This window comes from Tursiops truncatus, chromosome 18 (genome assembly GCF_011762595.2).
Source record: "Tursiops truncatus isolate mTurTru1 chromosome 18, mTurTru1.mat.Y, whole genome shotgun sequence".
Lineage (NCBI taxonomy): Eukaryota > Metazoa > Chordata > Mammalia > Artiodactyla > Delphinidae > Tursiops > Tursiops truncatus.
In genome coordinates this window covers 36,670,581-36,697,038 of record NC_047051.1, presented here as the reverse complement: position 1 = coordinate 36,697,038, position 26,458 = coordinate 36,670,581, and positions in this window count along the sequence as shown.

Below are 26,458 nucleotides of genomic sequence, written 5' to 3'. Positions count from 1 at the left end.
CAAGACCATGTATAATATAAAAAACGGTCTGTTTAATATGGAATTTTTCATAATTTAACAATAATACTTGGGTGTCAGAATAATTTGGTATTAAGGTTTTTAGGTAAAAGCCAATGTGTGCTGGACTGGATGAGGAATGTGCTTACAGATAGAAAGAGATATAATGGGTTAATAGAGAGATTTATATGGTTGAAAAGTATACCCATTCAATCATTTGAGTAAAGGGAAAATATTTTATTATAAAACATTACACTTTATACTGGGCTTCCAGAATTCAATATATCTTCTGCCCAACAAGCAAGCAATTTTTCAAATTCAAAATATACCATGTTATTATTTACCCCCAAAATTTTAATAGCATTTTATTTCTCCTGGAATATGGAACAATATTTTTCATATGACTTATAAATGCCCATGTAACCTGTCTCTTGCAAACTTTCCAATTCTTTATCACTTTCTCTAGATTTCTAGAATTCTTCCATAATGACCTCTTTTAGCTTCTCAAAGTTCCATGTTCCTTGATTAATTTGAGCTTCCTCCTATCTACTTCAAGCTTACATGTCTTTGCAACCACAGTAAAGATGTCATTTTCTAAGAGAAAACTTTCCTGAAGTTGCCAGATTTTTATATAATATAATAATGACAATAATGAGAAGTAACATTCATATAGCACTAACTGTATGTCCTTGTATGTGCTCCAACTTTTTGTGTGTTGTTTAATGCTCACAACCCTGTTGAGTGTAAAAAAATTGAGGCAAGATAAGAAAATCAGGGCACAAAATGATGTATTTATTTGTGAAATTTCCCTCTTTTAGTAAGTGGAAATGCCTGGATTAAAACCAAGCAACCTAGCTCCAGGTAAACTATTTGTTTAAAATAATTTTCTGCATACTATATTATTTATAATTGATTTATAATGCATTTATAATAGATTTTAAGATTCATGAGAGAAAAAAAAATGATTCATGAGAGGATATCTCCAAATCAGGGTAACTACTGATGCCAAAGCCAGACAGACCATGACAAGAAAACAAAATTATAAGATAATATCCTGATAAGCAATCAAAAGTCCTCGATAAATATGAGCAAACTGAGTTCAACAGTACATTAAAAGGATCATACACCATGATCAAGTGAGATTTACTCCAGGGGATGCAAGGATGGCTTAACATATGCAAATTAATCAGTGTGATACACAACATTAACAAAAGAAGGGAAAAAATCATAACATCATCTCAATAGATATAGAAAAAGCATTTGACATAAATCAACATCCTTTCCTGATAAAAATTTCCAACAAACTTGATGTCAAGGGATGATATATCAATGTAATAAAGACCGTATGTGACAAGCCCACAATGCATGTCATACTCAATGATGAAAACAGAAAGATTTTCTTCCAAACTCAGAAACAAGGCAAGGATGTCCACTCTTACCACTTTTGTTCAAAAATGTATTGGAAGTCCTAGCCAGGTAAATTAGCAGGAAAAAGAAATAAAAGGCATTGAAATCAGAAAGGAAGAGGTAAAATCCTTTCTGTTTATAGATGATGTGTATTATTTAGAGAAAATCCTAAATACTCCATTCAGAAATTGATAAAACTAATAAGCAAATTCAGTAAAATTGCAGGACACAATATCAATATACAAAATTATTTGCATTCTTATAAATGAAATGAACTACACATTATCAGAATGAGAAATTAATAAAACAATCCCATTTATAATAACATCTAAAACAAAAAATACTTAGAAATAAATTTAACAAAGGAAGTAAAAGATCTGTGCATTGAAAACTATAAAACCATTATTGTAAAAAGTTGAATAAGAAACAAATAAATGGAAAGATATCCTGTGCTCATGGATGGGAAGAATTTATATTGTTAAAATGTGCATCTGACCCAAAGTCATCCATAGATTCAATGCAATTCGTGTCAAAATTCCAATGGCATTTTTTGCCAAACAATTCTAAAATTCATATGGAATCACAAAAGACTGTGAATAGGCAAAGCAATATTGAGAAATAAGAACAAAGCTGGAGGCATCACACTTTCTGATTTTAAACTATATTACAAAGCTATCATAATCAAAGCTGTGTGGTGTTAGTATAAAAACAGATATCTAGATCAATGGAACAGAATAGAAACCCCAGAAATAAACCCACATGTATGGTCAATTATTTTTGACAAATGCACCAGAGAATATACATTGGGGAAATTAGTCTCTTTCATAAATGGTGTTGGGAAAACTGAACAGCAACATGCAAATGAACAAAACTGGATTCATATCATACACAAAAATAAACTTGAACATAGACCTGAAACTGTAAAAGTCCAGGAAGAAAACATAGAGGGTAAGCTTCTTAACATGGGTCTTGGCAATGTATTTCAGCTTTTACAACAAAAGCAAAGGTAACAAAAGCACAAATAAACAAGTGAGACTACATCAAATTAGAAAGCTTCCACAAAACAAAGGAGACAATCAACAAAATGAAAAGGCAGCTTACAGAATGGGAAGAAATAGTTGCAAACTATTTTCCCCAACTTTTGGGGAAAATCTTAATACAGACGTTTGGGTCTAGAGTGCAGTACTTGTGAAAAATAAAACTAAAATATGATACTACCTGACTTAAGGTGGGATTGGAATTGGCAAGGATCTCTCCATGACAGGCCAACTGAGCCTTACCTGTTGGGTCACAGAAAAGTACATTTTGTGTTATGACCCATTATCTTAGGATTCTGACCATGGTTTTACAGAGGAAAATGTTATAGACACAGGAGTATGTTGGTTACTTCTTACAGCCATTAAGATGTAATACTGAAAAAAAGTTTTTGTTTAACTTGGCTTCTTGAAATAAAAAAGATTGTATCTTTGTAAGGAGAGGACTTTTCTGAATATAACCTGTGATCCAAGACTAATGAGATACAAGAAAGCATGGGCTGTGCCACTTTGCTGGAGGAAGTTTTCTATCCTTTGCTAAAGGTATTAGGCAAACTTGGAAAGAGTCTAAAATAACCAGAGGAATGGAGCCCTTTAGCGCCCCATCCAGACCCCTCTTGTGTGCTTTCGTTTGACATCCTGTTCCTGATGTCACTCATCATAAAGAAAAATCAAAAAGGACACAACCTGAGGATCAAATTAGTTATCTGTAAAGGTGTAAAACAGAAGCCCATAAAATAAGGAATGGTATAACTGTGGTAAAGCTCTCAGAGCTGAGGATAATGAGGAATGATCTCCAAGGCCCATGTCCTTATTCAAAGGAAAAAAATCTTCATAATAAATAAAATACTGAAATTGGTACTAGTTAAGAGAGTCCTTGAAACTGAAATGAAAGAGCAGCTAAGTGTATTAATATAACGTATTCCCCCAAATATCCCAAAGTGCTGGTGATTGTTATACTGCTAAAGTAATTTCTGAGATGTTGTAAAGCAGACCAACCTGTAATGGAATCTTAAGACCTCTACAAAGTTCCCCCATTGTCCCTAATCTCAGGTATCACTATGGAGAGACATGATAAAAAAAATGTCTCCCAAACATGATCAGGGTCAGTCAGATTTGCAGTCTAAAAATTCTACTCCACCACCACTGAAGCATCTGTGTCTTTGTCCCATCTTATAGGTTACCATAGATTGATTTGGTGTCTGTTATTTGATGCTTGTCATTTTTTCCCCACATTTTTAAGTATAAACTTTTAAAAACTATTAGTTCATTTCCCTTTATCATTGTATATTTGGTTTGTTTAGCCTGAAATTTAAGGATCAGGAGGAAGTACATCAGAGGTTGGGAAATTGGTATCAGCTGGAGATCCTGGAATTTAGGGAATAATTGCTCCTGACATTGTTTAAAATTGTGTAGCTGGATATGAAATTAGCTATCTCCTATTGAGAAATCTGTTGGCACATTTGCATATTGTACCTTATTATTTTACAATATTAAGAGAGAGAAAGTTTCCAATTGCAAATATGGAAACAAACTTGTGATGTGAGACGTGCATGTACATGTATGAATGCCTGTGCCTGGCAGCCAATTTGTGTGTGGAAAAGGGAGAAGGGAGGGGTAGTAGTTAACATAAATTAGCATGCTTGGCACATTCACTGTGATTTTTCCCAGGATCTATATATGAGCAATTCTACACCTCTTGCTTTTTTTTTTTTTTTTTTTTTTTTTTAATATAAGTCCCCACCTCTGGTGATATGGTAGATGGTCAATGCTTATTTGAAGATTGAATAAATAAATCTTTGCCCATCACACCTTTGCAACACTGATTTCTCATTTGTAGAATTTCATACCATTCCTCAAATCTTAGTGCAAGGTTTTAATGCTCTGGAAAGACCTCTCTAACTTTCAGAAATAAACATAGTTTCTTGATTCCTTTAGCATCCTCTGTATATCCTTAACAAAAAATGGTTGATTTATGATTAAACCAGTATTTGTATTTGGGTTCCTAGTTAGCCTAAGCTTCTGAAAAGCAAGCTATATATTTACATCTTGTATTTTCAGTCAACACAAAGTCTGGTATAAAAGACACTAAAAAATATCTGTCATGTTATTGGATAAATGTCCACATTTCCCAAGGTGAAGTGTTTGTGTCCTCCAAAGATGATGAAGATATAGAGATATAAAAATAAATAGATCAAAATTAATTATATTGCATTTTTAATAGGTCATACATATGCATTGATCTTAGTGCCAGATTAAGAAATGAATATGTATACATAATAGAGACATATATAGATATATAGATACAGATATAATGCAAGTAACAGTTTAAGAAAAACAAATACAAAAATGCTTAAATATATAGCTCTTTATAGTCATTTTATTGATTTATTCCAAAAATGTAGCTCACATAAATTTACTAGCTTGTAGGACTTATTATTTCAATAATGTAATATTATGAGGAAAATATTTGGTAAAATATACAAAAGTTTTTACTAAAATATTAATTAACTTTGTTCTTTCTGAAAGTAAGAGAGTTGAAAAAGTAGAAGCATACAGTTCTAAGAAAAATTTAAAAATATAACAAAATATCACTTAAATACATTTTTCATTCCAGATTACAGATTTAAGGGGGTAAAAATAGGGTTAACTACTGCCTCTGAAGCGTATTTGCAACAAATCATTCCTTTTAGCATGAATAGATTCTGATTAGTTGTGACCCATGTCAACAACACCAATACTCTTAATAATGTTTTTTCTACAAGTGTACTCTCTTTAGTCTTATCTTAGTGTGAAGGTATTAGCTATAAAATATACTTCAGAATTTGATCCATATTTATTGGAAGCAACATATCATTCTCAGGCACATCCGGGTTTGTTGTATTATCAGTTGCCACATTATATATAGGTACTTCTAATATTGAAGGCTTCTTTTATGATAGGACAATTGCAGTGCATTAAATCTGATATACATGCTGATAAAATAAAGAACCAAGTGTATTAAATAATTTATGGAACTAGCCAGGATATACATAAATAAAATACAAAAAGATATTGCATTTCAGGTACTTACTACAAATTGATACTATGTTCTGACAAACATGGCATTCACAAAGATAAGTTACCTCATCACATAGTCAACTAAATAAAATATTCCTATTAAATTTGAGACAAAACCTTCAAAATGCATGATTTAGAATTACAAACCCTTAAAATTCTAGTATTATGTATATTCCCTGTAGAATGTAAAGCATTTCTTAGGAAGATTTTATTTTTAAAAATAGTGTGTTCTTATTAAATCGGAGTTGCTATAGCTTAAAATTATTACTTATTACCTTATGAAATAGTTGTTGAACCACTACTATATGAAATGTCCTGTCCTAGATTTTGTAGATATCTTTCCATAGTCGCTTTGTTTTCATGTTAGTAGACAGCCTATTAATATTCATTTTTCAGCATGTGCAAATAATGTTTTGGCATGAATATTCATAAACAATGTTTAATGAGGATATTTAAATACGTATTAGTCACAGTGAATCAGTTACATGTAAAGCTAATGCTATTCAGTGTACTGGCTCATTTTAAAAATATGTTGTAGCTTTCTCAAATTTATTTATATATTGGATTTTTTTAATGTGAAAGTACAGGTGATATCAGTAACTAATATATAGTACTGTAGAAACATGGATGTAACTAAGTAGTTGGATGTTTTAATTTATTACATCCATTTATATAATAACAAAAAGCAAACATACTTTAAAAAAAGTGTACCATAATTCTTTGTCTTTTATTAAACAATAAAACATTCTAAAAATAAATTGTAATACTATATTTATTCCTATATTGAATTGCTCAGTGTTTAATGACCTTCAAAATCTAATGTGACCTGAATTACTCTACAGCATTTATGTATTTAGAGTACAACCTAAGTTATTAAAAACTAATTTCTTCACGTTATTTGCAATGTACTTAATTCCTTTAGGTGTTATTTGCTTGATATTGGTAAGATGTTAACAGAAGCCACCATGGAGAAAACATTGTAAAGATAATAGTAATAATGATAATCCCTTGGACAAACATCAATTCATATTTAGATATTAAATTATGTGTAGAAATATAATATTACAGGTTTAAAATATTATGTCAAATTTGCCAGTCAGAATAAGGATGTAATATTTCTTGATTAATTATTTGATAATAAATCAATAATTTCCTTTCTGGTGAACCATAAATAGTTTTAAAATAATCCATTTTTAATGAAGTTTAGCAACAAACACAATGTAATTAAAATAACAGATGAGCACTAAAAAGGAAATAGCATGAGAAATTTTTCAGTCTCTAAACATTGCTTTTCTCTCTTTTAAACTGGAGTGTTTAAAGAATTTTCAGCTGAGTATAATGATTGTAAGGGAATGATCTTTCTATAATGTAGCACCTGAACAATATATGTAATTAATTAGGCATACTTAAAATCATGTATTTTCATTATATATGTCTTTTCTATATGTAGCATTTTTACTGTAAAATACTGTTAAACGTTACTGGAATTTGAATTTCATTCTTGGTTTCCCTTGTAATCAAAATTCTAATGGGAACCATTTTTCAGTAGCAGCTAGAACAAAGTCCCAAGAGCCTGTTTTACTAAATACTTATTCATAGTCATGAATAATTCAAATTGCTTACTTTATTATGGTTTTATGGAGAACAAGGACATTAAATGACTGATTCTTGAACTTAAAATTCTCATTTGCTTTTGACAATACCAGAATTATTACCTACAGGAAACCTATTTTAGATACTAGCAGACACATATATTCCCCAAATTTCAGAATTTTGCAACTAAATATAAAAATAAGGAGGCTCTCAGACCAAATTAATAGTCAGTTAAGGTATAGATAGGTATGTCTATCTAATCTGTGTGTTTTTGCGTGTGTGTGTGTGTGAATGTGTGTATGTGTATGTGCATCTTGGGCTTCCTTTATTAAACATATATGTTTGGGGGATTATTTTTAAAATCATAAAAAAATTCTTAATAGGATTCTATAAGTCATGAACAGACCACTAATTTAGTCTCATTGATCTCAATAAATATGTTTGAATCGTTGATGTTCTAAGTACTTTAAAACAATAATAATCCCTCCAGGGTATCACAAAGTCTAAACATTATTTTTGTTTTAAATTTACTTATTTATTTTTGAACAGTTACTTGCATATAAAACCAAATTTTAAACTTAAAATATTATTTATTAATATTATTAATTTGTTGATATAAATATTCATATTGTTAATTTATTGGTAACTTTTTTTAAATTAACTTTTTTTGGAGTACAGTTGTTTTACAATGTTGTGTTAGTTTCTGCTGTATAGCAAAGTAAATCAGCTATATGTATGTATATATCCCCTCTTTTTTGATTTCCTTCCCATTTAGATCACCACAGAGCACTGAGTAGAGTTCCTTGTGCTATACAGTAGGTTCTCATTAGTTATATATTTTATACATAGCAATATATATATATATATGTCAATCCCATTCTCCCAATTCATCCCACCCCCTCTTCTCCCCACCGGTATCCATATGTCAATTTTCTACATCTGTGTCTCTATTTCTGCTTTGCAAATATGTTCAACTGTATCATTTTCCTAGATTCCACATATAAGCAATATTATACGATATATGTTTTACTCTTTCTGACATACTTCACTCTGTATGAAAGTCTCTAAGTCTCTAGGTCTATCCATGTCTCAGCAAATTGCACAATTTCATTCTTTTCTGGCTGAGTAATATTCCATTGTATATATGTACCACATCTTCCTTATCCATTCTGCTGTAGATAGACATTTAGGTTGCTTCCAAGTCCAGACTATTGTAAATAGTGTGGCAATGACTATTGGGGTGCATTACCTTTTTTGAATTATGATTCTCTCCAGGTATATGCCCTGGAGTGGGATTGCTCGGTCATATGGTAGTTACTGTTCTCCATAGTGGCAGTATCAATTTACATTCCCACTAACAGTGTAAGAGGGTTCCCTTTTCTCCACACCCTCTCCAGCATTTATTGTTTGTGGATTTTTTGATGATGGCCATTCCGACCAATGTGAGGTGATACCGCATTGTAGTTTTGATTTGCATTTCCCTAATAATTAGTGATGTTGAGCATCTTTTCATGTGTTTGTTGGTCATATGTATGTCTTCTTGGAGAACTGTCTATTTAGGTCTTCTGCCCATTTTTGATTAGATTGTTTGTTTTTTTAATATTGAACTGCATGAGCTGTTTTTTTTATTCTGGAGATTAATCCTTTGTCCATTGATATGTTTGCAAATATTCTGAGGGTTGTCTTTTCGTCTTGCTCATAGCTTCCTTTGTTATGCAAAAGCTTTTAAGTTTCACTAGGTCCCATTCATTTATTTTTGTTTTTATTTTCATTACTCTAGGAGGTGGGTCAAAAACGATCTTGCTGTGATTTATGTGAAAGAGTGTTTTTCCTATGCTTTCCTGTAAGAGTTTAATAGTGTCCGGTCTTACATTTAGGTCTTTAATCAATTTTGAGTTTATTTTTGTGTATGGTGTTAGGTAGTGCTCTAATTTCATTCTTTTACATATGGCTGTCCGGTTTTCCCAGCACCATTTATTGAAGAAGCTGTCTTTTCTGCACTGCATATTTTTGCCTCCTTTATCATAGATTAGGTGATGATAGGTGCATGGGTTTATCTCTGGGTTTTCTATCCTGTTCCACCGGTTTATATTTCTATTTTTGTGCCAGTACCATACTGTCTTGATCACTGTAGCTTTGTAATATAGTCTGAAGTCAGGGAGTCTGATTCCTCCAGCTCCATTTTTCTTTCTCAAGATTGTTTTGGTTATTTGGGTTCTATTGTGTTTCCATACGAATTGTAAATTTTTTCATTCTAATTCTTTGAAAAATGCCATTGGTAAAATGATAAGGATTGCATTGAATCTGTACATTGCTTTGGGTAGTATAGTCATTTTCACAATATTGATTCTTCCAATCCAAGAACATGGTATATCTCTCCATCTGTTTGTGTTGTCTTTGATTTCTTTCATCAGTATCTGATAGATTTCTTAGTACAGGTCTTTTGCCTCCTTAGGTAGGTTTATTCCTGGGTATTTTATTCTTTTCATGGCTATGGTAAATGGGATTGTTTCCTTAATTTCTCTTTCTGATATTTTGTTGTTAGTGTATCAGAATATAAGAGATTTCTGTGCATTGATTTTTTATCCTGCAACTTTACCAAATTCATTAATTAGTTCTACTAGTTTTCTGGTGGCATCTTTAGGATTTTCTATGTATAGTATAATGTCATATGCAAACAGTGACAGTTATACTTCTTCTTTTCTGATTTGTATTCCTTTTATTTATTTTTCTTCTCTGAGTGCCATGGCTAGGACTTCCAAAGCTATGTTTAATGATAGTGGTGAGAGTGGACATCCTTCTGTTCTTCCTGACCTTAGAGGAAATGTTTTCAGTTTTTCACCATTACAAATGATGTTTGCTGTGGGCTTTGTCATAAAAGGCCTTTATTACATTGAGGGAGGTTCCCTCTATGCCCACTTTCTGGAGAGTTTTTATTATAAATGAGTGTTGAGTTTTGTCAAAAGCTTTCTCTGCATCTATTGAGATTTTCATATGGTTTTTATTCTTCAATTTATTAATATGGTGTATCACATTGATTGATTTACATATATTAAAGAATCCTTCATCCCTGGGATAAATTCCCCTTGTTCATGGTGTATCATCCTTTAATGTGTTTTTGGATTCTGTTTGTTAGTGTTTCATTGAGGATTTTTGCATCTATGTTCATCAGTGATATTGGCCTGTAATTGTCTTTTTTGTGATATCTTTGTCTAGTTTTGGTATCAGGTGATGTGCCCTTGTAGAATAACGTAACAAGTGTTCCTCTCTCTGCAATTATTTAGAAGCATTTGAGAAGGATAGATGTTAGCTATTCTCCAGTTGTTTGATGGAATTCACCTATGAAGCCATCTGGTCCTGGACTTCTTTTGCTGGAAGATTTTTAATCACAGTTTCAATTTCATTAATTGTGATTGTTCTTTAGCCTTGTGGTTAGAAATGATGCTTGATATGATTTTAATTTTCTTAAATTTACCAAGTCTTGATTTGTGACCCAAGATGTGATCTCTCCTGGAGAATGTTCCATATTCACTGGAGAAGAAAGTGTGTTCTGCTGATTTCAGATGGAATGTCCTATAAATATCAATTAAGTCTATCTGGTCTAATGTGTCAGTTAAGGCTTGTGTTTCCTGATTAATTTTCTTTTTGAATGATCTGCCCATTGGTGTGAATGGAGTGTTAAGTTCCCCACTTATAGTGTTAGTATCAATTTTCCCTTTTATGGCTGTTAGCATTTGCCTTATGTATTGAGGTGCTCCTATGTTGGGTGCATTGATATTTACAATTGTTGCTTCTTCTTCTTGGATTGATCCCTTAATCATCATGTAGTGTCCTTCCTTGTCTCTTGTAATAGTCTTTATTTTAAAGTCCATTTTGTCTGATATGAGTATTGCTACTCCAGCTTTCTTTTGATTTTCATTTGCATGGAATATATTTTTCCATCCCTTCACTTTCAGTCTGTATGTGTCCCTAAGTCTGAAATGGGTCTATTGTAGACAGCATATGTACGGGTATTGTTTTTTATCTATTCAGCCAGCCTGTGTCTTTTGGTTGGAGCATTTAATCCATTCATATTTAAGGTAATTATTGATATTATGTTCCTATTACCATTTTCTTAATTGTTTTCAGTTTGTTTTCGCAGGTCTTTTTCTGGTCTTGTATTTCTCACTTTGAGAAGTTCCTTTAGCATTTGTTGTAGAGCTGGTGTGGTGGTGCTGAATTCTCGAGTAGTCTTTGTTGTAAGTTTTTCCCTTTCATCACTTTAAATATACTATGGTACTCCCTTCGGGACTGCAGAGTTTCTGCTGAAAAATCAGCTGAAAACCTTATGGGGATTCCTTTGTATATTATATTTTTCTTTTCCCTTGCTGGTTTTAATACTTTTTCTTTGTATTTAATTTTTGTTAGCTTGAATAATATGTGTCTTGGTGTGTTTCTCCTTGGGTTTATCCTGTATAGGACTCTCTGTCCTTCCTGGAATTGGGTGACAATTTCATTTCCCATGTTAGGGAAGTTTTCAACTATAATCTCTTCAAATATTTTCTCAGACCTTTTCTCTTTTTCTTCTTTTTTGACTCCTATAATTCAAATGTTGGTGCTTTGAATATTGTCCCAGAAGTCTCTGAGACTGTCCTCATTTCTTTGCATCCTATTATTTTCTTTTTATTCTGCTCTGTGGCAGTTATTTCCACCATTCTATCTTCCAGCTCACTTATCTGTTCTTCTGCCTTAGTTATTCTGCTATTGATTCCTTCTAGTGTATTTTTCACTTCAGTTATTGTGTTGTTCATCACTGCTTTTTGTTCTTTAGGTCCTTGTCAAATATTTATTTTGTCTCTATTCTATTTCTGTGTCTCCATTCTATTTTCAAGATCTTGGATCATCTTAAGAATCATTACTCTGAATTCTTTTTCAGGTATATTGCCTATTTTCTCTTCATTTATTTGGTCTTATGGATTTTTACCTTGCTCCTTCATCTGTAACATATTTTTCTGTCATCTCATTTTGTCTGACTTACTGTGTTTGTGGTCTCCTTTCTGTATGCTGCAGGGTCATTGTTTCTCTTGCTTCTTCTGTATTTGCCCCCTCATTGATGAGGCTGTTACAGGGGCTTTTGGAGGATTCTTTGTGGGAGGGTCTTGTGTCTGTGCTCTGGTGGGTGAAGCTGAGTCTTGTGTCCCTGATGGGCTGGACCATGTCAGGTGATGTTTTCGGGGGTGTCTGTGGGCATAGTATGACTTTAGGCATCCTGTCTGGTGATGGGTGAGGCTGTGTTCCTGTTTTGCTAGTTGTTTGGTGTGGGGCATCCAGCAGTGGAGCCTGTAGGCATTTGGGTGGAGCTAGGACTTTGTGTTGAGACGGAGACCTCTGGGAGTGCTCATGCTGATTAATATTCCCTGGGGCCAGGAATTCTCTGGCATTCTAGCGTCTTGGACACAGCACTCCTACCCTAGAGGCTCAGGCATGACACTTGGCCAGGGAACAAAGACCATGTCAGCTACATGGTGGAGCCAGAAAAAGAAAAGAATAAAATACAACAAAGAAAACAAACAAAATCCAAGATAAATGATAAAAGCAAGACCAAACAAAAAAAGAAAAGAAGCAGAAAAAAAAAAAAAAACTAACAATAAAAACAGAAATAACAAAAATAAAAAAAACAAAACACAAGAAAAAGAGAAATCAAACTAAAAAAAACAAAGAAAACATTAAACAAATAAACCAAAATGATCAAGACATAAAACAACAAAACAAACAAAAAAGACAAAATGAAAAACAAGAAAAAAACACAAAACAGGTAAAAATTGAAAAATAAAAAAATATTAAAAAATTAGGAAACAAAAAAGAAAAAAAAATTAAAAAGAAAAAATAACAAAACAACAACAGAACATAATGAAACAAAAAATGAAAAGAAAAAAATAGTAATAATATTTTCCTGAGACCTCCACTCTCAGTGTCCTTGTTCCTCCAGTGAGCCATAGCCAACTCTTGCCTCCCCAGGAGGCCCTCCACTAACACTAGGTGGTTCTCTGGACTTGCTGTGGGCACTGTTGGACCAGCTCAGACCCTGACCTGACCCAACTTCCACATGTACTTGCCCCCAAAGTCCACAGCTGCCAAATTTAGACTGTTCTCAGTTGTTGATAGTACTTATTGCCCATTCAGATATTCCACAGATACAAGATTTACCAAGCAGATCATGTGGATTTAAGCTGTGTCTTGTTCAGCTGCACAGAGAGATTTCTGTTTCTCTTTCTTAATCACATAGTCTCTGAGCTCAGCTTTGATTTTGGTCCCACCTTTATGTATGGGCCACACTCAGGTGTCTGTTCCCTGCCCAGGCAAGAAGGGCAGAAGCAGTGACTGATTGGAGCTCTCAGACTGTTTGGAGCAATTATTCGCTCAGGCTGAGGATGGATAAGGTGGCCGCAGCTTTGGTGTGTGTGAAGTGCCTGCAGCAACAGAGACCAACAGGAAGATGCAACAGACTGGGACACACTCACTCTGGTGTGAGTCCCTCCAAGTGACCACAGAAGCAGGGGCCATTGGGTGAGGAAGGCGCTTGCAATGGCAGCCCTGCCCCTTGCACACCACTCAACAGTGGTGTCGCATTTCCAAGGCAGACCACACTTCCTGTAGGAGCATTCCTGGCCATGGAGCCCCTCACTCCCATTCCCTCAGGTTTTCTCTGTGCAGCCAACACTGGTCCTCTCCCCAGATCCACTCTCCTGACCACAAGCTTTAGCACTCAGCCCTCTTCAGCACTGGTGGCTTCCTGTCTCAGGCTGGGTTGCCCAGGACTGATTCCAGAGGAAGCTTTGACAGTGGTGGTGCTCAGGACTCTGGAGACTGTGCAGGTGGAGGAGGCTTTGGCTTGAAGGGGCGGGCCTTTATTAGTAACTTTTTAAATTTAAAAGTCACCTTCCATATCTGTCCTCCAGATACCTACTGATCTTGCCAAGAAGCAATCAATATAATTAGAAATGAATACCAGATGTTGAATCAAATGAACTCATATGGAATGGGATAGAAATCAACATATTATGTCCAAAATTAAAATAGTAACTAACTTTTGCTGTTTTGTTCCGTGGACCAATCATTGTATGAAGTACATTAATAAGTCATTTCTCACTCATTTCTCAAAAACAATTCTATGTGGTAAATATTTTCTTTAATTTCAACCCACAGCTGAGGAAACTAAGGCCATGAGAGTGTCTAATCAATTTTCTTATTACACTGGCCATTTGGTAAAAAGTGACAAGTTGGTGTGTTCACCTACTCAGCACCACTCCAGACACCATGTTCTTAAACCATTGTGATATACTCCCTCCCTTAGGGTATAATGGTTAAAAGCAAGACCTTCAAATGTAATAAGTGTTAAAGTTGTACTCTTTGTAAACAATTTATGTATTGTGCATGCATTTGGATGTGCTGAAGAAAATAATTTAGAAAAGAAATTAGACTTATAAAGGTAACCAAAATATAATAGGAAGTTAGAAAATAGTGCCAAGACCTAAATAACAGGCTGGGATTTGGAATATATAACTCTTATAATTCTGCCTCTCAGTGATCTACTCACATGAATAAACATTGTACACATAAGTTTTTAAAAGATACTAATACAGGAATACCTTGTTTTATTGTGCTTTGCTTTATTGCAGATATTGAGTTTTTTACAAATTGAAGGTGTGTGGCAACCTGGCATCAAGCAAGTCTATTGGTGCCATTTTTCTAACAGCATTTGTTCAATTGGTTCCTCTACATCACATTTTTGATAATTCTCACAATATTTCAAAACTTTCATTATTATTATATGTTATGGTGATCTGAGATCAGTGATCTTTGATGTCACTATTGCAATTATTTTGGGGTGCCAAGAACAACACCCATATAAAGTGATGAGATTAGTAGATAGATGTTGTGTGATTTGACTGCTCCAACAATTGTGCATCCCCCCACCTCTCCCCTTCTCCAGAGGTCTCCCTAGTCCCTGAGACACAACACTATTGAAATTAGGCCAATTAATAACCCTACAAAGGCCTCTAAGTGTTTCAGTGTAAGAAAGAGTCATATGTCTTTCACTTTAAATCCAAAGCTGGAAAAGATCAAACTTAGCGAGAAAAGCATGTCTAAAACTGAGATGTGTTGAAAGCTGGGCCTCTTGTGCCAAACACCCAAGTTGTGAACGTTAAGAAAGGTTCTTGAAGGAAATTTAAAGTGCTACTCCAGTGAACACATTAATGATAAGAAAATAAAACAGACTTTTTGCTGGTATGGAGAAAGTTTTATTGGTCTGGGTAGAAGATCAAATCAGCCACAGCATTCCCTTAAGCCAAAGCCTAATCTAAAGCAAGACCCTAACTCTCTTCAATTCTGTGAAGGCTGAGGGAGGTGAGGTAGGTGCAGAAGGAAAATTTGAAGCTAACAGAGGTTGGGTCATGAGGTTGAAGGAAAGAAGTCCTCTCCATAACATAAAAGTGCAAGAGGAAGCAGAAAATCCTGATGTAGAAGTTGCAGCAAGTTATCCAGAAGATTTAGCTAAGGTGATTAATGAAGGTGGCTGCACTGAACAACAGATTTTCAATGTAGGTAAAGTAGCCTTATATCGGAAGAAGATAACATTCAGAACTTTCATAGCTGGAGAAGAGAAGTCAATGCCTGGCTTTAAAGGACAAGCTGATTATCTTGTTGGGAGTTAATGTGGCTGGGGACTTAAAGGTGAAGTCATTTACCATTCTGAAAATCTTAGGGTCCTTTAGAATTATGCTAATTCTACTCTGTCTGTGCTCTATAAATGGAACAACAAAGCCTGGATGAAAACACATCAGTTAACAGCATAACTTACTGACTATTTGAAGCCCACTGTTGAGATTTTTGCTCAGAAAAAGATTCCTTTCATAATATTTCTGCTCTCTGACAATGCACCTGGTCACCCAAGAGCTCTGATGGGGACAAACAATGAGATTCATGTTGTTTTTATGCCTGCTAACACAACATCCATTCTGCAGCCTATGGATCGAGGAATAATTTCTACTTTCAAGTCTTACTTAAGAAATATATTTTGTAAGGTTATAGCTGTCCTAGATGGTGAGTCATCTGATGGATCTGGGCAAAGTAAATTGAAAACCTCTGAAAAGGATTCACCTTTCTAGATGCATGAAGAACATTCATAATTCATCAGAAGAGGTCAAAATATCAACATTAACAGGTGTTTGGAAGAAGTTGACTCCAACACTCATGGGTGACTTGATGGGTTTAAGACTTCCGTGAAGGAAGTAACTACAGATTTTGTAGAAATAGCAAGAGAACTAGAATTAAAAGTGGAGACCAAAGATGTGACTGAATTGTTGCAATGTCATGATAAAACTTTCATGGTTGAGGAACTGCTTTTTATGGATGGTAAAAAGTGGTTTATTGAGATTGAATATACCACTGCTGAAAATGCTGTCAAGATTGTTGAAACAACAACAAATCATTTAGAATATTGCATAAACTTAGCTGATAAAGCAGCATCAGTGTTTGAGAAATTGACTCCAATTTCAAAAGAAGCTCTGCCATGGTAAAATGCTATCAAAAAGCATTGCATGCTACAGAGAAATTGCTTGTGAAAGTAAGAGTCAATCTAAGTGGCAAACTTTGTTGCTGTTTTATTTTAAGAAATTGCAACTGCCAACCCAACCTTCAGCAACCACTGTCATTAACATATGGACACGATTTTCACTAACAAAATGACTACAACTTTTTGAAGACTCAGATGATGGTTAGGGTTTTTCAGCAATAAAATATTTTAAAATTAAGGTATGTACATTTTTTAGACATAAAATGATTACACACTTAATAGACTGCAATATAATGTAAATGTAAATTTTATATGCAATGGAAAAAATTGTGTGACTTTTTTATTGCAATGCTTGCTTTGCTACAGTGGTGTGGAACAGAATTCACAATAACTGCAAGGTGTGTCTTTATAGATATATGCTCAGGAGTGTCAAGACAGCCAACAAAACTTGCATATTTGCAATGTGCTCATGATAGTCTTCAAGAACAGATATTCATAGAGCATAATAGATGAATAGAACATATCTTTTTACTATGTCTATAAAGTATAATAATATGAAAACACTTTAAATATAGTACTTTCACTATTTATAATAGAATGATATCATTAAATTAGTTAAATATTATTTAATAATTTAACATGCTTATATATAATTGAAAAAGATTACCACTTTTGGTGTTGATAGAGAATGAGGGATTGGACTTTCCACCCCATTATAAACAACCAGAAAACCACATAAAATAAATTGGACAGCTTTTTTCAGACAGTGGAAACAGTGACAACGGGTTGGTTTTCACTAAATGAAGGGAAATAAATGAAGTAATTTTCATAATGGTCCTGGGCTTTTGCTTAGAGATTCTTTTGGAACCATGATAAGACACCTAAGCATAGTACAGAACTCAAGCAGAGCACAATGTCTTTCTAAATTGAGATACACAAGTTTGAAGAAGTGGAGATGGCTGGAATTTGGGGACAGTATGATTGCAAAGAAACCTATGCAGGAAAGATACTAAGTAACCTACATAAGTGGTCCTTTTAAGTGTTTTGATGAATACGAACCCATGGCTACATGGGATAAAACTCCCTGGCTGGATAGCTATAAATTAATTAGTTCCCTTTGAATTTTTGCCAACCAGAGGCAACATTTATTATGACACCTGGGGCATTCAGGAGTGACACCAGTAGCAGTAGTACCAGAAGTATTAGTAGTACTAGTAGTAAACTAGCCTTTGAATAAGGCTACACTAAATACACCTTAACAAAACTTAGAACTGTTAAGAGGTTTAAGGTCATTTTCAAATAACAGAGAGTGAAACAGCATCCAATAGTCTTTAATGAATATAACAATGTTCATTTTCATCAACATAATATTCACAATACATAGAATCTAATCAGAATTTATTATACATTCAAAGACACAGGGATATGTGACATAAAACCACCAGTTAATAGAATCATACTAAATAATGATAGATATGATGGAATTGGCACACAGAACATAGGACAGATATTCTCATTAAGTCAGGTATTTAATGAAAATATAATATAATGAGGAAAAGAATATTAAGGTATCCAATGAATTATTTTGAGATTAAAAATGCCTCCTAAATAAAAACTTCTTTAGATGGATTTAGTAGTGGAGAAGATGCTTCAGAAGGGGAAAAAAAAACCCCAAAACTTTAAAACATAATACAAATTATGAAAGATGAAGCATAGAATAAAAGAAGAGAAAAAATGAACAGAATCACAGTTAATTGTGGGAGAATATCAGGTGTTTTCATATCCCTGTGCATTAGTTCACTGTTGCCATTACAAATTACCAAAAACTTAGTGGCTTAAAACAACTAAGAAAAGTATTCTTTCATAGTTTTGGATTTCAGAATTCTGAAATCAAGGTATCAGCAAGGTTGGTTCCTTCTGGAGGCTCTGACTTCAATCTCTGTCTCTGTCTTCACATGGCCTTTTCCTTTGTGTGTCTTTGTATTTGCTCCTCTTTTTCCCTTAAATGGATTCCTCTCATTGAATTTGGGAAAGACCCTAAATTTAGTATGACTTCATCTTGAGATCCTTAATTATACTTTCAAGATCCTTATTCCAAATAAGGTCACATTCTAAGGTTCTTGGTAAACATATATTTTGAGGTTTACAATTCAACCCACCACACCATGAAACTGGAGTCTTAAATAAAGGAAGATTGGAGGAAAAGGGAAAATAATATATAAAAAATAATGTACCCTGAAATTTCAAACTTGATAATTTAAAATCCACATAACAAAGCAGCTCAAAAAAAACTAAATACAGAATAAACGCACAAAAAATTACACACATGCACATCATAATCATATTGCAGAAATTTTTTAGATCTAATATTGAAGAATAAAAGTTGTGGTAAACATTAGGAAGGAGAGAGAAAAGAAAGAAGTTTCCCTAAATTATATTTTCATGTTATTATTATATAGATCTCATGGTTGTTGCCTCCCCTCTGAGACACATGTACTTTTCAAAAATTAGTAAATAGTGATCAATAAGAACAGCAGGGAATCTATGAAAAATATTATAAAGAGAGAAAATATGGAAAATTTAAAGGGGGAAATATCTTCTATAATTTTGGAGTCTACTGACTTCCAGGAACTTGCCTTCCTTTCTGCTACATGACACAGGTTTACTGGGACAGACTCCGTTAGTTTGGGAGAAGCCAGGTTTGATTCTAGGTGGGTTGTAGATTTAAATAGAAGCAAAACCATGAAAGCATCTAGATAATAATCTATAAAATGTATTCATTACTTTCTATACAATAACATTTGAAATATATTCATTACTTTAGAGGTAGGCAACATTTTTTCCAAAGTGTCATAAAAGTACTAAATGCTGATTAAAATGTGGAAAATTATATTTTATTTATGGAGTCTCTTGAATATTTTTTATTAACGGACTCTTCGAAAGACTCTAGTAAAAGAAGTTAAAGGCAAGTCATAGGGTGGCAAAAGACCATTGTACCTATTTTCTTTAAACTCTCATATCCAGAGAATGTAAGGAACTTTACAAAAAAATAAAACTGAAATGGAAAATTCAGTTTTTAACAATAGAAAAACAATTGAAAAAGCAATTTAAGAAGACTAATGATTAAGTACCCAATACGGTAATGAAGTGTTCAGCTTTATTTGTCATGCAGAAAATGAAATTATTACCATAATAACATACCTTCATAGATTATACTAACATTTAGTAAAAATAAAAAGTAAAAGAGAGAAGCCATCAAGACTTAGCAATGTTGTGGAGCTGTCAGAATTATTATTCACTGCTGGAGTTGTAAATTCATATAAGTACAGTGGAAAACAATTTGACAGGGTTTGCATATTGAAAATAAGCATATTCTATGAATCCTTAATGCCCATACAAGATGTATAATACACAGAAATGTAATCATAAGTTCATCCAAATACAGGGATAAGAATGTTCACATGATGTTCCTAGTATTAGCTCCACACAGGGAACAACAAAAAGTAGAAATGACACCAATCAATCATAAAATTATTGACAATGGTTGATACAATTGTTAATTGTATCAAATTCTGATACATTCATGCAATGGAATACCATATCAATGAAAAGAATGAACTATATTATTCCATGCACCAGTATGAATGAATATCACAAGAATAATATTGAGCAAATGAAGGCAAGCAGAAAAGAAAGCATATTATATGATTCTATGTGTACAGAGTCCAAAAATAGATAAAAATATTCTATGATAATGAAAGTCAGAATAACGGTAGACTTTGGAGAAAAGGAGTGTTAGCTGGGAGGAGCACAAGGAGAACTTCAAAGGCGTTGTCAGTGTTCTATTTCCAGATAAAAGTGGTGCTTATGCATATGTGTCATTGTGACTATTCATTAAGCTGTATGTTTATGTACTTTTCTCTATGTATATGTGTTTTAATAAAAAGATTTACAAAACTTCATGGACATTAGGAAAAGTTGAATTTAGTTCAGTGTAAGGACACAATATTCATAAAAGTTTCTTTTTATAAGAATTCAGTAAAATAAATGAGCAAATTTTCTATATTAAAGGTATGTAAAATAAAAACCAATAAAGGCGGGAGTAAAATACAGAGCAAATATTAATTATTTAGAAAATATTAAAATAAAAAATTGGTATGATATATGATTTCAAGGGTTTATGTTTTTTAAATAAACTATGACAAAGCTAATGATAAAGTACAAGGGAGATGAAGAAGAAATTGTAAAGGGAGACTCAACACACTGAGGTAAAAGAGAGTAAGATTTAAAATAACATATTATTAATATCAATACAATTGAAATTATTGACTATAAATAATTTTATAAATTGTCAAAATTTGACCCAAGAAGAAATATAAAAACTTAATAAAAAATACTTATGCAGCAAAGGAAAAAAATTCAGAATAAGTCTATTTGCACTGGCACAGGGCCCAGAAAACATTATCAGACATAATTAATCCTAGATAAAAACGTAGTTAGAGAATAGAAAAAAATAAGATTTTGCCAAATTATCTTGCACAGTTAGAATAAAATGTCAAAACCTAAAAAGAAAACTGAATGATTTATTTAATATAAAATATATAAAATTTCATACTAGAAAATTTAATATAGCAATAGATCACAAATTTTGAATTTCACAGTATGCAAAAAGTGTTCCACCTTCAGAAGTCTGCTGTTAAAATTTATCACATTGTGATGTCAATTGAGAAAAATATAGTTTAAATCTAATAATAGTATATTATGTAAATCTAAAATTAAGTTTTCATAAAAATTTTAATGAATGCAAAATATAATATTGTTTTTTAAGGTGATGAAAAGAGACTCTCTGAAACCAAGCATCAGTGAAGCTCACAATGAAACAGGTCTTCCCATTATAGTATCTTACAAGATACAAATGACTGATAACAGCCCTAATTTTAAAATTTTTGTGGTTTTTAACCAATGCAATAAAGAATGTGAAAGTTCCAAAGTAGGCAATGTTTGTAATCATTTCACTTTTAACAAAAAATAAAATTGAAACTCTGTATAGTTAGGAAGAGAATTTATATAGGAGAGCACAATGTACATTTAAATGTACATTTGTATTTTCTTATAAACCAGCAATAAGGTGTTATAAAGCATGAAATATTAAAGGGTTCAATTTAATAATAGCAAAAATATAAATCATTATGGAGTAATCATAAAAACAGAGATTTTTTTTTTTAATAAAGAGAATAGCCTGGTCCTTACATGAGAAACCTAACTAAATGTGGGTTTATAAAAGGTTAGTTCTCTTTCCCATCATAATACATATTATAATATCTTAAGCAAAACAATGACATTTTAAAAATAACTTGTTTTATTAATTTTATATACTATAATTAATAAAAATACCAAATGCAATGTTGAATAAAGACTAATAAAACAAATTTTATAAGCAAATATGTATTTTTATGAAGCAAAAATAATTCAGAGTAAACTTCTGAGGGCACTAAACAAAATATTTAAAATATTGATAAATTATAATCAAATATAAAAGTTATTTTTTTGGAAAATGTTTCTCAAAATGATTATATCATTTTTAATTAAAAATTCACAAATGATTTTGAGCTGTTGCTGGAATGACAGCTTTTGACAAAAGTAGTATTGCTCTTTTTCCTTTCTATAGATGTAAATCATAAGAAATTTTCACATATAAGAGACGATTAGATAGATAAAATAGATACATTGGATAAATAGATAACTTTGAATGAATAGACATTTTTTTCAATTCTTTGTTGTACAATCAAGGTATATTTCATAAATTGCATAATGCTCTAACATCTCTCTATTTACTTACGTGCATACATATACACATATGTGTGGAAGTACACCCCCTGCCCACACACACACATCTTTTTGATGAAAATTTGATTAATTCCTTCTTAAAAATTGAGAAATTAGAGGGGTACTGGAAAGCATTTTGGATTGTAAAAGGATTTGATATTTAGTCATTAGAGACTTTCACTTTATTTCTGGGAAGTGTGTCAGAAATCTTTATTAAGATTTAACAGATGACAGCTAATACCACCTGTTTCTATCTCTTTCTATTTAACTTACAGGCTTGCTTTTAACCTGATTTAATTATAGCACATTGGGAAATAACAACATTGTTTATTTTATTAGTCCTTTGCCAATGCAATATTTTAATAAATATTTTATCTTACCATGTGCTTTTAAGCACATTACCTCAAAATTTTGGAAGGACATTTGATTTATGGAAATAATTTTGTCTATTTTGTACAGTTAGCATAATAATCAAATTATCAATAATTTTTCATGTTTATTCAGAAAAAAATTAATTTTGATATATTAATTAGTACATAGATTGATCCCTTTAAGAAAAAAACCTCATCGATATAAATTACATCATGAACTTTATACAAAACATTATTTGAATAAATAAACTCAGGGTTTAGTCATTATAGATCTAAATACCACTTTACCTATTTTTGTAATGTTCTAAAAAGAAGATAAAACTGCAATATTTCATTTCCATTATGATTTTCTAATAGCACAAGGTAATATGTAGTTAAAATTACAAGTTATTTATGAAGTAAGGATATACCAATAGGTTTAAATCCCCTGGTTTATGTGTATATATATATATATATATGGGGTGTGTGTCTGTGTGTGTGTGTGTGTGTGTGTGTGTGTGTGTGTGTGTGTGTAAATGAAGGCATAGATTTGGGGAATAAATACATAAGGAACAAGTAAAATTATACAAATAAATTCCATATGCATATATAAATATACATATACAAATATGTGTGTGTGTGAGTATAAAATTTTCCATTGATTCCAAATATCTAAGAAAATGTTTAAAAGTGAATGGGTGGAAGAGTAAGACATGGAGATCACCTTCCTCCCCACAAATACATCAGAAATACATCTACACGTGGAACTGTTCCTGTAGAACACCTACTGAATGCTGGCAGAAGACCTCAGACCTCCCAAAAGGCAAGAAAATCCCCACGTACCTGGGTAGGGCAAAAGAAACAACAGAGACAAAAGAATAGGGACAGGACCCGCACCAGTGGGAGGGAGCTGTGAAGGAGGAAAGGTTTCCCATACTAGGAAGGCCCTTTGCAGGCAGAGACTGCGGGTGGCGGAGGTGGGAAGCTTCTGAGCCATGGAGGAGAGCACAGCAAGAGGAGTGTGGAGGGAAAAGTGGAGAGATTCCTGCACAGAGGATCAGTGCCGACCAGCACTCACCAGCCTGAGAGGCTTGTCTGCTCACCCGCCGGGGAGGGGTGGGGGCTGGAAGCTGAGGCTCGGGCTTCAGAGGTCTGAGCCCAGGGAGAAGACTGGGGTTGGCTGCGTGAACACAGCCTCAAGGGAGCTAGTGCACCAAAGCTAGCCAGAAGGGAGACCAGGAAAAAGTCTGGAGCTGCAGAAGAGGCAGGAGATTTTTTTCTTTTTTCTTTTTCTTTTTTTTTAACATCTTTATTGGAGTATAATTGCTTTACAATGGTGTGTTAGTTTCTGCTTTATAACAAAGTGAATCAGTTACACATATACATATATTCCCATATCTCTTCCCTCTTGTGTCTCCCTCCCTCCCACCCTCCCTATCCCACCACTCTAGGTGGTCACAAAGAACAGAGCTGATCTCCCTGTGCTATGCAGAAGCTTCACACTAGCTATCTATTTTACTTTTGGTAGTATATATATGTCCATGCCACTCTCTCACTTTGTCACAGCTAACCCTTCCCCCTCCCCATATCCTCAAGTCCATTCTCAAGTAGGTCTGTATCTTTTTCCCGTCTTGCCCCTAGATTCTTCATGACATTTTTTTTTTCTTAGATTCAATATAATGTGTTAGCATACGGTATTTCTTTTTCTCTTTCTGACTTACTTCACTCTGTATGACAGACTCTAGGTCCATCCACCTCACTACAAATAACTCAATTTCATTTCTTTTTATGGCTGAGTAATATTCCATTGTATATATGTGCCACATCTTCTTTATCCATTCATCTGTTAATGGACACTTAAGTTGCTTCCATGTCCTGGCTATTGTAAATAGAGTGGCAATGAACATTTTGGTACATGACTCTTTTTGAATTCTGGTTTTCCCAGGGTATATACCCAGTAGTGGGATTGTTGGGTCGTTCGGTAGTTCTATTTTTAGTTTTTTAAAGAACCTCCATACTATTCTCCATAGAGGCTGTATCAATTTACATTCCCACCAACAGTTCAAGACTGTTCTCTTATCTCCACACCCTCTCCAGCATTTATTGTTTCTAGATTTTTTGATGATGGCCATTCTGACTGGTGTAAGATGATATCTCATTGTAGTTTTGATTTGCATTTCTCTAATGATTAATGATGTTGAGCATTATTTCATGTGTTTGTTGGCAATCTGTGTATCTTCTTTGGAGAAATGTCTATTTAGGTCTTCTGCCCATTTTTGGATTGGATTGTTTGTTTTTTTTGTTATTGACTTGCATGAGCTGCTTGTAAATTTCACAGATTAATCCATAGGCATAGAGGGAACTTTCCTCAATATAACAAAGGCCATATATGAAAAACCCACAGCCAACATCCTCCTCAATGGTGAAAAACTGAAACCATTTCCACTAAGATCAGCAACAAGACAAGGTTGCTCAGTCTCACCACTATTATGCAACATAGTTTTGGAAGTTTTAGCCACAGCAATCAGAGAAGAAAAAGAAATAAAAAGAATCCAAATTGGAAAAGAAGAAGTAAAGCTGTCACTCTTTGCAGATAACATGATACTATACATAGAGAATCCTAAAGATGCTACCAGAAAACTACTAGAGCTAATCAATGAATTTGGTAAAGTAGCAGGATACAAAATTAATGCAAAGAAATCTCTAGCATTCCTATACACTAATGATGAAAAATCTGAAAGAGAAATTAAGAAAACACTCCCTTTTACCTTTGCAACAAAAAGAATAAGATATCAAAGAATAAACCTGCCTAAGGAGACAAAAGACCTGTGTGCAGAAAATTATAAGACACTCATGAAAGAAATTAAAGATGATGCAAATCGATAGAGAGAGATATACCATGATCTAGGATTGGAAGAATCAACATTGTGAAATTGATTCTACTACCCAAACAATCTACAGATTTAATGCAATTTCTATCAAACTATGATTTAATGCAATTCCTATCAAATTGTTCACAGAATTAGAACAAATATTTTCACAATTTATATGGAAACACAAAAGACCCCGAATAGCCAAAGCAATCTTGAGAATGAAAAGTGGACCTGCAGGTATCAGACTCCCTGACTTCAAACTTTACTACAAAGCTACAGTAATCAAGACAGTATGGTACTGGCATAGAAACAGAAATATAGATCAATGGAACAGGATAGAAAGCACAGAGATAAACCCACACACATATGGTCACCTTGTCTTTGATAAAGGAGGCAATAATATACAGTGGAGAAAAGACAGCCTGTTCAATAAGTGGTGCTGGGAAAACTGAACAGGTACATGTACAAATATGAAATTAGAACACTCCCTAACACCATACACAAAAATAACCTCAAACTGGATTCAAGACCTGAATGCAAGACCAGACACTATCAAACTCATAGAGGACAACATAGGTAGAACACTCTATGACACAAATCACAGCAAGATCCTTTTTGACCCACCTCCTAGAGAAATGGAAATAAAAACAAAAATAAACAATGGGACCTAATGAAACATAAAAGCTTTTGCACAGCAAAGGAAACCATAAACAAGATGAAAAGACAACCCTCTGAATGGGAGAAAATATTTGCAAATGAAGC